The sequence below is a fragment of the Triticum aestivum genome, chromosome 5D (assembly GCF_018294505.1).
Source record: "Triticum aestivum cultivar Chinese Spring chromosome 5D, IWGSC CS RefSeq v2.1, whole genome shotgun sequence".
NCBI classification, from domain to species: Eukaryota; Viridiplantae; Streptophyta; class Magnoliopsida; order Poales; family Poaceae; genus Triticum; species Triticum aestivum.
In genome coordinates, this window is record NC_057808.1 from 322,652,494 (window position 1) to 322,664,545 (window position 12,052).

A 12,052-nucleotide genomic window follows, 5' to 3' on the forward strand; every position below is an offset into this window, starting at 1 on the left:
TCACCAAATCACATAACTCATATAATACTATATCGTCAACGAACGTTAAGCGTGCGAACCTTAATTTTGATTTTTGATAAACGAAACGAATCCAAGCCCGACAAGTAGAATTCCATTCGGTACCTTTGGGGTTTTCTTTTTCCTTCTGGATGACGACGTCACCGCGTCTCCTTATTGTTATTGCGATGGTGACGAGGAACAAAGGGCCGGGGGGTTCGAGAACTATGTAGACATGACCGAGACACCTCTCCGGTCAATAACCAATAACGGAACCTAGATGCCCATATTGGTTCCTACATATTCTACGAAGATCTTTATCGACCGAACCTTTATGACAACATACGTAATTCCCTTTGTCTGTCGGTATGGTACTTGCCCGAGATTCGATCGTCGGTATCTTCGTACCTAGTTCAATCTCGTTACTTGCAAAGTAGGGGATGACCTGAGGAAAATGCAAGTACAAAAATAAGTATTGTTAGAGACAATTATGAAGTGAATATTTGTACGGGGAAAGACTGTATGCTGATGATATTATTGTTGGGGAACGTTGCATGGAAAACAAAAAAAATCTACGCACATGCAATATCTATTCATGGAGATGTATAGCAACGAGAGTGCAGAGTATGCCTACGTACCCTCATATATCGTAAAACGGAAGAATTTATTAACGCGATTGATGTAGTCGAACTTCTTCGCGGTCCAACCGATCAAGTACCGAACGTACGGCACCTCCACTTTCAGCGCACGTTCAGCTTGATGACGTCCTCGCCTTCTTGATCCAGCAAGACGGGCGAAGTAGTAGATGAGTTCCGGCAGCACGACAACGTGGTAAGGGTGATGGTGAACTCGTTCCCGCAGGGCTTCGTCGTGCACTGCAGAGAAACTGGACGGAGGACTAAACTGTGGAGAGGGGCGCCGCACACGGCTAAGAGATTATCGTGGGTTTGTGTGGCGCCCCCTCCCTCATATATATAGGTGGGGGAGGGGAGGCAGCCAGGAGGCACCCCAAGGGTGGCCGGCCGGCCCCCTTGGGCTCCTTCCCTCTAGTGCCCCCCCTTCCTTGTATGCCTGCGGGGCGGGAGGCAGGAGGAGGTGCCCCCCCTTTCCTTCCTCCTAGGTCGAGGGAAGGAAAGAGGGGCTAGCCCTCCCCCCTTTCCATCCTAGGGCCGGCAACCAAGGGAAGGGGCGCGCCAGCCCCTTGTCGGCTGGTGTGTTCCCCCTCTTGGCCCATAAGGCCCATTAACCTCCCGGGGCATCCCGGGACCCGTTCCGGTGATCCGATGACTACCTGATTCACTCTGAAACCTTTCCGCTGACCAAATAGCATCGTCCCATATATCAATCTTTACCTCTGGACCATTCCGGAGCTCCTCGTCATGTCCGTGATCTCATCCGGGACTCTGAACAATATTCGGTCACCAAATCACATAACTCATATAATACTATATCGTCAACGAACGTTAAGCGTGCGGACCCTACGGGTTCGAGAACTATGTAGACATGACCGAGACACCTCTCCGGTCAATAACCAATAGTGAAATATGGATGCCTATATTGGTTCTTACATATTCTATGAAGATCTTTATCGGTCGAACCTTTATGACAACGTACGTAATTCCCTTTGTCCGTCGGTATGTTACTTGCCCGAGATTCGATCGTCGGTATCTTCATACCTAGTTCAATCTCGTTACCGGCAAGTCTCTTTACTTGTTCCACAACACATCATCTCGTAACTAACTCCTTACTCACTTTTCTTGCAAGCTTCTTGTGATGTGTATTACCGAGAGGGCCTAGAGATACCTCTCCCATACTCGGAGTGACAAATCCTAATCTTGATCTATGCCAAATCAACAAACACCTTCCGAGATACATGTAGAGCATCTTTATGATCACCCAGTTATGTTGTGACGTTTGATAGAACACAAGGTATTCCTCCGGTATCCGTGAGTTGTATGATCTCATAGTCGTGTATTTGACATTAAGAAAGCCATAGCAATAAACTGAACGATCATATGCTAAGCTAACAGATGGTTCTTGTCCATCACATCAGTCTCCAGATGATGTGATCCCGTCATCAAGTGACAACACATGTCTATGGTTAGGAAAGCTTAACTATCTTTGATAACGAGCTAGTCTAGTAAAGGCTCACTAGGGACACAATATTTGTTTATGTATTCACACATATATCTAAGTTTCTGATCAATATAATTCTAGCATGAATAATAAACCTTTATAATGAATAAGGAAATATAATAATAACAACTTTGTTATTGCCTCTAGGGCATATTTCCATCAATTATTGTTTAGGTAATGTATAACACAGAATAATATGTGGGGACAATATTCAAAACTAAGAAGTGTCATGTCACACAACATGAAAAATGAAAGATATATTGTGGTCAAGCAGTACGTAAAATATGACAGTGGTGTCATGGAGAAGGATTTGTGATAGAAATGTGCTCCCTCTGCAAAGAAATATAAGAGCATTTAGATCACTACTTTAGTTATCTAAACGTTGTTATATTTATTTACCAAGGTAGTATGTGGGACAAACATAAGAAAACATTCGTTGGAAAACAGGGCACTATATTGGAAAATGCAAGTAAATACATAATTGTTGTTAAGAAAAGAAATTTTTTTCTTTCGGATATTATTTTATTTCAAGACTATATTTCAGATAAAGTTGTGTAGGCCTAAAATAAAAATGTATGAAGAGTCAAAATTGGTACCCAAACAAAAGTTCTTTATGCTTAGGTCGTTGTCTAGCAATACGTAAAAGATTGGTGCGAGTGTCTAGGTTTAAGGATGTATGAAATCTGGGTATATTTAAACATCGTTTGACGTAACTGAAATCTGCATAGATCATCAAATAAAATGATGCGACTGAAAGACTATTGGTTCTACATTTTTTCAGTCAATACTGGAACCTATAATCAACTAACTAAGCAATAAATCAGAAATAAAACATTTTATTAGGATTTATTATTATTTTGCAGCCATATTGCAAAAAGGCAGAGAAACATTTGTTATTCAGAATCGTGTCCTGGTGGCACAACGCTCTGTCGTCGTTACAAACAGGGCACTACAAATCGGGAAACGGGTAATTTAGAGAGGAAAAAGTAGTAGAACCTGCTTTCGAACAGACTAAGAAGAATGCATGGTGATTTACCTTGACATGAACTGCATTGGGATCGACTGCGTGTTTTTTCGTGGCTCTTCTTGTTGCGGCAGTGTCGACCACAACCATGTAATGACGACATACTCCTCGTCCACGAGTTTCGCTATGGACATCTAGCAAGGTGGAACTATGAAAAAAGCAGATCTGGATGATGGAACTAGAAAGGAAGAAGACGATGGCGAAAGAGGAGGGAGAAATAAGATGAGGCGTTTGCGGTCTATGCAGTAGAAAAATTAATGTTAGTAAGTTGGCTTTGCACTTGTTGCCTATGCGTAGCAATAAATTGTCAGAAAATCATCCAGCGGAATAGGCAAAAGTTCCAAGAGGAAAAACTTATTGTGCAAAGTAAGTTTCGTCATAAAATGTATCGCTATCATACAAGAGAAAAGATGTTAGCTGTGAAAACGAAATAAAATAATAGAAAAAAGCAGTTCACTTTGAAGAACAAAATTGGAATCATATATGGTAGAGCAAAAATTATAATTATGGCATCAAAGTGTTGTCACAAATAAATATTTGACAGTACAAGCATGCAAGTATTGAAGAATAAAGTATGCATATTTGAAGCAAGACAATAGAAAAGTTGGGATAATAACTGTAGCGATTTTGCATGGGAAGAACGATAACTGAAACGAACACACAAGACAACACGTAAACGAAAGCATTGGACAGAAGGGAAAGCAAGATTTTAGAAGAGGAGAAAACATAACTGAAATAACATAAGAATGGCGCAAGGAGGAAGGAAGAAGAAGATGAACAAGATACAAGAAGAGGAGAAATCAGAACTGAAATAACACAAGAACAATGCAAGGTCGAAGGAAGAAGAAGATGAACTAGATAGAAGGGGAGGAGAAAACAGAACTAGAATAATATAACCACGGTGCAAGGAGGAAAGAAGAAGATGAACCGTGGTAGGAAGTCGTGGAACAGAGTTCGCAACAGAACGGGGGATGTAGGATACGAACAGGTAAACAGACATATTTGTACAAAATAAACACGCATACCGTTTTGTATTCAGAGAGTTAACAATTTCCATCTGTTTTTCAACCATTTTGTCTTCAAACATGTGCACACATCACGACGCAGATGGACGGCAGGAGGCGTTTCAGGAGGTGCATGCCCCTGCGAATTTTTGGTAGGTCTGGTGTATTTGATGTCACACATTTTAGGATTATGTGCTCACGAATTCACGCCTTCCCATCCTTTTGGATGATCAACTCAAGGGTGTTTCTGAAACCTATGAAGGTAGTTAAATTCTCCGCACAAAAAAAAAGAAGGTAGTTAAGTTCGTGGAGGTGTACAAAGTGGTGATGTCGTCTTCTGACCAGGCCGCGATATCTTTATGGTAGCCTTGGTGTTTTTTCGGCGTTTATCTTTTTTGAGAAGCCATGGGAAGCTTTAGGTATTTGTATTAAAAAAGAGTAATTCGTGAACCAATCTATGGTTGGATGGTTAGAGTGGCAGTGGTATTCCCAGTCAGTGTTCAAGTCCTGGTGCTCGCATTATTTCTGGATTTATTTCAGGATTTCCGGAGATACGCTTTCAGTGAGAGAAGACGTCCCCGTCAACGACAAGGCGCCTACGGTGACTTCGTAAATCTCAAGATAATATGCCAGCTCAGTCTCTCGAAGGTACTCATAGGGGTAGGGTATGCATGTGTGCATTCATAAAGGTGGGTGTATACACGTATGTATGAGCGCTTGCGTTGTACTGTATTAAAAAAAAACTATTCATCCTAGAAGGAAAACCCGGATAGAAAACCTCACAATCTCAGCATGTCCACAATTCCCAAAATATGAAACAAGAGTTCTCGATCCTTCTTTGTCAATTGTAATCTCCAAATACTTGTGTTATTTTCTGTGAGCAACTTACACTTCCAAATATATTGATTGAGATATTGTGTGTTGTGAAGATCCAGGACGTGACATCGTACTATATCGTTTCCCACCGGAAAAAGACCATAGAAATGGTTGTGTAGTTGAGCATAGAAACGAGAGACACGTAGCACATGGCAGTATTGATTTGGGGAGCACGACTGCATATCTAGATCTAAAGGAGACATGAATGGCAACTGTCCTACGCTCTTGGTAGATCTTTAATTATTGCAAATCTGCCTCATTAGTAGACCTAATTGGAGCATGCAAAGTGTGGCAACTTTCGGAACCGGCGAGAGTAAATTGCACGTTACACCATCTACCTCAACGAATTGGCATGCATCGATTCTGAGCCGCTTAATTACAATCGAAAGCTTCACATTTTTGTTATATAATTGATCAATGATCACTGGTACATCGTCCGCCAGTTGACCCGCTTGGAGGGAGCCTTTGTCAATTTTGCCAATTTTAAATGGTGGAAGAAGGCGGGGGGTTTGCATATAAGCAGCGCAAGCCCCGGTTTGAAGAAATAGGCATGGCGTGCAGTGCAATTTACACTCAACGGAAAGAACAAGTTTGCAAAATAACAGGAAAAAGAAAACAAGTTTGCACAAGAACGACTACGATGACAGCTAGTTATCAAATAGGGTCGAATTTTTCTTTTTTGCGGGAAATAGTTAGATAGTTAATTGTATATACAAGACAAGAGCCAAACAGTCTAGTTAGAACTAGTATATGTTGAATATTTGAGCAATTTTTCATTAAGTTTTAAAAAAATGGTAGATGAAACATGATAATCGAATCAAGTAACAAACTGATGGAACTAGTCATGCAGTCGGGAACATCAAGGACAAAGATCATATCCATCCCGATTGCTATTGCTGGTAGACCGAACGCAGTGCCTAACAAATGGGTCAAGAACACATTGATGGCCACACTTCGTCCAGAAAATTTATATTTGAGTAAATTTATACTCCCTCCGTAAAGAAATATAAGAGCGTTTAAACAACTAAAGTAGTGATCTATCTTTAGAGAGAGAGTATTAAGTTTAATCCAGAAAAACAGTAAAAAATATGAATACAGATGATAATCGAATCAAGTGACAAATTGATGAAACTAGTCATGCAATCGGGAACATAAATGTCAAAGTTCATATCCATATCAGTTCTTTTAGCTAGTAGACCAAACACAACCCCTGACAGAAAGGACAGAGTACGTACGTATGGTGTGAAGGAAGAAGATGCGGTTGCGTCATTCACCATGTCCCCGAGTAGGTCGTCAACGTCGGGGAAGCAGTTCGTCGACTCATGGTGCGCCGCCCCGAGCGGCTCCCCGGAAATTGATCGCCACTCTATCATACAAGATCATAAGACCGGAGTTTCGAAGGTCTGTTGTATCAGTTCACAGTGTGCGACGAGGAGTGAGATGAGAAAGCGGTAAGCATCGCAAAGCTTTGGAACTGGGAGGTGAGCGCACTAAAGATGAATTCAGTGTCTATGGCAAAACGCACTAAAGATGAAGTCAGTGTCTATGGCAAAACGTTTCAACTTATTTTTCTTACATGACAAAAATAAGACGGAAACACGACTCACATGTATATGCCTTCTTCGCAAACTCTTAGTGGTGTATGAAGGTGCAAACCATATATGTTGGTCCAACACTCCCTCCAGAATAAGGGTGGCTCTACCCGCAAAAGAAAAAAAAAATCAAGGTGGCTCTAAACTTTCCACACTCCCATTGCCATGCATGAATGAACCATATGGTTCTCTGTGATTTGCAAAAATAGTGGGAGATAATAAATGGGCTAAATGGCCAATAATACGTACGGTATAATTACGAATTTTGTCAGCATATATAAATCAAGACTAATTTGGCTAGTTTGTGCGACATGGTGCATCGCATGTTTTTTCCAGGAAACTACGAATCTATTCATCTTCAGTTATGATAGTACAACAAACAGTAAAAATAATAATAAATACATCCAAAACTGTAGACAATCTGTAGACCACCTAGCGACGACTACAAGCACTAAAGCGAGCCGAAGGCGTGCCACTGTCATCGCCCCTTCCTCATCGGAGCCGAGCAAAACTTGTTGTAGTAGACAGTCGGGAAGTCGTCGTGCTAACACCCCATATGACCATCGCACCAGAACAGCAACCGTCGCCGATAAAGAGTAGCGTAGATTAGAAGGATTTAATCTGAAGACACACAAATATAGACGAACAACGACCAGATCTGATCAAATCCACCAAAGACAGATCAGCCGGAAGCACACCTTCACATGAACCACCAACGGTGCTAGACCCATAACCGAAACAGGGGCTAGACGAGGAGAACATTATTCCATCTTCAGGGAGCTGCCGCTATCCCGCCTTCCTGAGTAGGACACAAATCCTAACAAAAGTCAAAGAAAAATCTAAAAACGAAGTCCTCCCACCTGCAAAGACCGGGATCCGGAAGGCGCCGGCTGCTAGCACATCACATGTTGGCTAAATATTATTCACAAAAATAATACATTTCGACTAAATGCATCAGCTTAAAGACGGAGGTCTCTCCCATATCACTTGTAATTGTAGGAAAGAACTAAAGCAGAATCACAAGTGGTTAACCGCCGCGTATGATGCCCTGAAGCGGCCGTACGAATGGCGAGTGAAATACTACTGTGTTGAAAGATAAAGTGAAGCAATGATATAAAAGAATAAAGCGAAGAGTGGTATGGAAGTCCCTTTAACGTGTGTTAGGACCTCAGATTTACTATTTCACCACAGCGCTCCCAAATCGAGCGTGGATCGGCTAGCTTTTAACAAGACCGGCAAAGGAACAAACAAGGACGTACGTACGTTAACGCGTCAGAGCAATAATAAGCATGTACATATGCTGGGCCTTGTCGAGTATATTAGCAATTATCCGACTATTCAAACCAGAAATAGATCATAAACATGGCATGGACATAATTAATGCGTACTGATTTCTAACCGTTAGGGCACGTGCTACGCATATTGCTATTACTGTTAAAATAGAAATAAATAGAAGCGGGATAAACATGTTATACCCTTCGGTAGGCGTAAGTCTGGGCAAAGCCACAGCTGTGGCGGCCTCTTGGGCGGCCTTCTTGTCAGCGGCGGCCTTCTCGGCAGCGAGTCGGTCAACTTCGGTGGCGGTGGACTTGGTGATGACGAAGTCGGTGCGGACATAGACGAAGTAGTGAGTGTAGACGAATAGCGGCAAGCAATCTCATAGGAGACGCTCCTCAAAGACTTAATTGCCCTCTCCCGTACAGGATTTCAAAGGGCCGGGTTTTGGAAGCCCGCTCTCCCATACAACCATACACGCGGTGGATGGGATAAGATCGCCGACGGCAGCAGCGGGAGTGGAACAACGGCAGGCGCCTCGAATATATAGGTCTAAAGCCCACCTCATATTTCAAACACGCCTCGGCGAAAACGATGGATATTTGCCTTGTTACATGCATGATGCGTCGCGTCGATCATTCGTGTATATATTCCTTTCTTTCTTTCATAGTTTGCTTTTTGTCCCTCCTTAATCCCTCCAACCATGTGCATCTTTCTTTTTGGTGGTATATGGACCGCCGGTCGATCATGCATGAGCATGAGTCTAAGCCAAGCAGGATGGCATTGCACGTTTGTTGTGACCAAACCAAATGGCCGAGCTCCACGTGCGCATCATCTTCCTTCCACGTCTTGCCATCGACCGAGCACTAGTGCATGCCCTACTATACAAATTTGTAACAGTAAAGGAGAAGCGCATCGCATGCGCGTGCAGGGAGGCAAAGCTGCCGGTCGCGGCCATACATCTGTAGCTAGCACTAGCAGCTACTAGTATTGAGCTAGGCAGCGATGGATGCACCAGCGTGCAGCCGGCCGGTGCACGCACGCACGTAGTACGTGCTCCATGCACAGCGCCACGTCCCTGTCTTCGTGACTTAAGCGCCAAGCAAAGCGGCGAACCCGCACGCCCGCCGGTGGTCGACACACAATCCCGCCATCTGCTCCCCGGCCAGCGAGCCGGACGCTGCTAGAGCATCGCATCGGTTCATTTCCTTCCCCGTCGATCTCCGCTGAAAAGTAATAAAGCAAAGCAAAACCCCGGGAGTCTCAACACCAATCGCGCCGGGGAGTCTGAACGGGAAAGAGAAGAAAAAAAAGGAACCCGCACCGAGTGGAGTATACATACCACTTGACTTGGCGCGGTCGTGCACGCACGCGCTTGCCGGAGGGCCCGGCGGGAGCATGGACCGCGACGGGGACTGGGGTACGGACAGCGGACAAGGCGGTGGTGGAAAAGTCGCGGTCGCGCTCGCGCGTTCGGATCCGGAGTCCACGTGACGGTGGGTGGCCACAGGAGGAGGAGCGGTATCCGTTCCGATCCACTCCAGCCCGTCGCGTCGCCGTCGTCGCCTCGCCCTTCGCGCCATTCGATCTGCTGTTGCTGTTTCTCTGCTACTGCTAGCTTTGTGCCCCTGCGCTGGCGACGACGATCTCATCTCATCTCATCCCGTCTGATCCACCTTCGTTTTCGCCCACGTTCGCACGGTTCCCCCGTGGTGCAGGTGGTCCAAACCGCGTGGGCCGTGGGAATGGCCTCCATTATTCCGCGGGACCGGGAGAGTCGTTATCATGCCCATGGCCCTTGCCGGGTCCAGGCCCTGTACGTGGCTCTCATTCTTTTCTTGTGAAAAAACTCATCAATCCGGTTCCATCTGGTTTACAGACGTACTAGTATGCATGATCGTTAAGGCTTGGATACATGGTGTATTTGACCAAGAATAGTACGTACTCCTAGTTATTTTTTGTTTCTTGATTGATTGATTGAGTGGCCTCACTATTGGAAAGCAAGAAAGAAACGATAGTCTGTTTTCCGAAGACATGTAGGGCGTCGCGTCGCACTAGCCTATTGTTGACTCTTATTGCACGATGGTTATTGTTAATGCTATAAAAAAAAATCTGGTATGACTTGCGAGCTGCATTAGTTTCATTATATATTAAAACAATACTAATGGAGTATATATAGCAATCATATCGGAAATCTTAGAATAGAAAGCACGTCCGCGAAATAAAAAGGGGCTGCCCCCCGCTTCTCCGAGATGCTCCAGCTTTTCAAGCTCACTTGCGCTACAAAAGCACGGCACAAAATTTTCTTTTCGCACAAAATATTTTGCACCAAGCGTGTGTCCCCCCCAATTATCGCTATGTTTATTCAGGAAATGTTCAATGCTTGATTAAACAAACAAGCTGGATGCTGTTTAGCTGCTGCTCACGTTCCAAAAGCTCGCATCATGGCGTACATACATGTTCCATGTGATTGGATAGCAAATAAAGAAGAAATTGATAATAGGCTGGCGTATCGAAGGGTTTAGCCCAGCAAAGCTGACCAAAACTAATTAACAAACCAAAAAGTGGCAGCGAGACACATGCACGCACGATTCGGTCAAAGATTGTTACTTCGCGGCAGCACCAAATCTACGAGGGCTGGTTGGCGTCACGCTCTACAAAGAGAGATAGCAGTACTTGAAAAACGTAAAGAATTTGCAACTCGGCGAATGATTGCCGGCGAAGACGCGAGGAGCGAGCTGGCCATCGTTGGCTGATTAATCAGTCAGATTATAGTAAGCGGCTTTAGAGCACCGTGGTCAGTAAACTAGTCGGGTGTGTGGGGGCTGGGGGATTACTTAAGCCGTAGGCTGCCGTGCATGTTCGCTTAAACAATTATTGGTTGCAAAAAAAGCGAGATGTGATCTTGGCCCGTTGGGCGAGTTGTTTTTGTTTATGGCCAACTTGGTGGATTTGATGCGCGTGAGCTCACATACAGCGTACACATGCATGCGGCCATGGAGATCTGATCCGTACGCACACTCGCATAACGACGTTCGTCGGTGCGTATGATGATCGTTTTCTTTTTTGAAATGAAAGCCCCAAAGGGATTAGATGATTAGCACCAGCTCCACGTACTCCTGTGGTGGAAGAAAAGAATCGCAAGAACCAAGCATTTGCTGCTTTAGATGGTTAGCGGGGTTGGTATACCCTCAGAAAAAAAAGATTAGAGATCAAAGTTTTGGTTCGTCATTTTGCACATCTTAGGCAGTTAGTTTTTTTTTTTTGAAATAGACAGTCTTTCTTAGATTTTATTTTTGAGAAAATAGACAGTCTTTTTAAGATAGTTTTTTTATAACTGACAGTCTTTTTAGATTCTTTTAGGGGTTAAACCAAGCTTTATTGATCATAGCCCACATGTTGTGGGAAACAAATTAGATCATGGGGCTCAACAAGCCACACGTGTCTATCCTGATCCAAAGATTTGAAAAACTTGGCTAACCTATCATCAGCATCATTAGAGGCTCTGCCTTCGAATTTAAAATAGCAATTGAAAAAAATAGCTCGCTGTTTGATCTCAGAGATAATAGCACCAGCGCCCCCTTGGCTGGAACATGAGATGTCGTTGATAGCTTGGAGTTCGATGTGGTGACAGTCTTTTTTAGATGAGCATGTAGACCATGCTGGGCCATGGCCCGGGTTTGTTGAAAACAGAATGCAGTAGGAACAGTTCATCTGGCCCATTTTGATGGTCTGGCCCATTAATTGCAGCATGTTTGCTGGTCCATCTAGCTGTTTTGGCCTGGTTTTATGAGAGCAACTAATCAACGATTACACCTTGGGGGGCTGCCACAAGGATCACTTATTATGGTCTGGGAGCCCGTCAAGTGGTGCGTCCAGCCGTCGTTACGTGTCGTGGTTTGGGCGTTCCCTTTGGATTTCGGTTTGTTTATTTTTTATGCACACACTTTCTAATTTTAGATTTTTTTGGCTTTTTGGTTTTCACCTGACTTCCTGTAGGTTTTGGACTTCTTTTTGTGAAGCACGTATGCGCTTCTCAAAAATAAAAATGTGCTTCTATGAGAAGCATATTTGTGTTTCTCGTCGAAGCACAAATTTGTTTTGCAACAAGCACAGTCTATGCTTTCACCAAAAGCACAAATTTGCTT